At 35.8% G+C, this 2,165-nt stretch overlaps 1 long non-coding RNA gene across 1 annotated transcript in view; it reads left to right on the forward strand.

The window, feature by feature from the left end:
- LOC111087460 overlaps window positions 1-2,165 on the forward strand; it is a 5,787-nt gene that overhangs the window by 3,224 nt on the left and 398 nt on the right. The gene's annotated exons all lie outside the window — the stretch shown is intronic.

The following is a 2,165-nucleotide window of genomic DNA, read 5'->3' on the forward strand; positions in this document are numbered from 1 at the left end:
TTTAATAAAAGATGCTTTACAAAGCCATTTAACAAAGTTTAGAATTTCATTGGACAGTCAACAAGGGTTCACTAAGGAAAATTCTTGCCTTACAAATCTTTGACATTCTTTGAAAAGGTTACTGCTTATGTAGATGAGGTTTCTGGATTTTTGGAAAGCACTTGACAAGGTGTCACATGAAAGGTTTATACAGAATTATCTCTATAGGTGTTGAGAATAAGTTAGCTAATTGGATAGAAGGGTGGCTGGATGGAAGAAAGCAGAAAATTGTTATAAATGGAGTTCAGTGAAAATGGTTTAATGTCACAAGTGGGGCACCTCATGGCTCATTCTTAGAACCTTTGCTCTTTTTGATTTGCATCAGTGATATAGATAAAGAGATGGTCAGTAAATTACTTAAATTTGCAGATTATATTAAGATTTTGGGTGTTGCTAGCTGTGAAGAGGATGCTGCTGATTTAGTGAGTTGGGCAAATAAATGGCAGAAGACTTTTAATTATGATAAATACAAGATAATGTATGTGGGTTATCATAATTTTAATTATAAGTATAATTTGGATGGGAAGAACCTTAATAGTGTTATGAAGGAAAGGGATCTTAGTGTAATAGTAAATCAGTCTCTTAAGCCACCCAAGCAGTGTGCTGTTGCTAGTGGTAGAGCAAATAGAATTTTAAGTTGTATCTACTGAAATGTTGGCTATAATTTCATTGTAGAGGTCACTGGTTAGGCTACATTTGGAGTATTGTGTTCACTGGCTTCTTGCCCTAGGAAGCACATTAAATTGTTTTTTCTTAAGAAAAAAAAAGAGTTAGAGGGGGATCTGATTGAAGTGTCTAAGATTATAAAGGGAATTGATAGTGTTGATGCATCATCTTTTTTCATATATTTCAGTGAGAATACTAGGACTAGGGGACACAAACATACATTTGGGTAGGGTAGGAGTTATCTTCAGCTAAGACAGTTTAAATAACAGGGTGGTTGACCTTTGGAATGGGTTGTCTTCAAATGTTGTGGAGGCAGTAAATTTAAGTGAGCTTAAAAGTAAGCTTAATAACTATATGAGTGATAAGGGCTGGTTTTAAGATTTTTGAATTTATTTATTTAATAGTTTTGGTTTAGTTTAGAGGATGGAACAGCCCAAAACATTATGATATGTCATTATATTAAATGTGTGATGTAATGAAATGTTGTAGGACTTGGGAAATATTTATTTGTAAGGTTTCTATTATGACAGTTAATTATCTCGTACGATATGGGTTTCATAATTGTCTAGAGAAGGCACAAAGTCAGTATCCAACAAAGGGTATAGGGACTGAGGTCAAATGTATTGTTGAGTTTTTGAATATGAATATTAAAAAGATTAATAAATCATGCCTAACATTGGAGAATCGCAAGTAGTTTCTGCATATTGTGAAATGAATTGTTACTAACAAACAGAAGGAAGAAGAAAGACTTACACTATCATTTTCGTTCTTATTAAACGAGATAAAGTTGAGCAGGAGAAGCTAGCATCACAGTGTGTGTGTATTACTGCTTGCGACCTAACCTCCCCTTTACTTTCTGAGTAACTCTTTCGTTATTTAACCATTGATATTTACCAGCCTGAACAGACGTATGCACAAGATCGACTCTTCAACACTAGTACTTAGTCCTGGTCATGACAGTAAGCTCTAGTCATGAAATGTAATATTCCAGGACTGCTCCTTGTGGATCTAATACTTCACAACAACAGTTTATCACACAGTATGTGACTGGTATTTCCTTTGAAATTGGAGATAAGTACAGTGGGTTGTTTTACTAGTGGTACCTAAGTCTTCAGTGTCACCAAGAGACATCCTTGCCTCTTCCGACAGCACACATGCAACATGTTCTTGATTCAGCTAATCACATCTGGAGACAAAGACAGCCTGCCAACTGTTCGATGCAATTAATATTTTATGAAAAAACACCCTAGCATACTTTCAAAATTAGATGGCAAAATGACAACAATATATATTAAATTAACTGAGGGTGCCAGTTAGGGAAGCAAAAATTGTATGAAGGACAAAGATAGATAATGTTCCCCTTTTGCTCCCCAGTGGCACAGCGGTATGTCTGCGGACCTACAACGCTAGAAACCGGGTTTCGATACCCGTGGTGGGCAGAGCACAGATAGCCCATTGTG

This window comes from Limulus polyphemus, unplaced genomic scaffold, assembly GCF_000517525.1.
Source record: "Limulus polyphemus unplaced genomic scaffold, Limulus_polyphemus-2.1.2 Scaffold2182, whole genome shotgun sequence".
Taxonomy (NCBI): domain Eukaryota; kingdom Metazoa; phylum Arthropoda; class Merostomata; order Xiphosura; family Limulidae; genus Limulus; species Limulus polyphemus.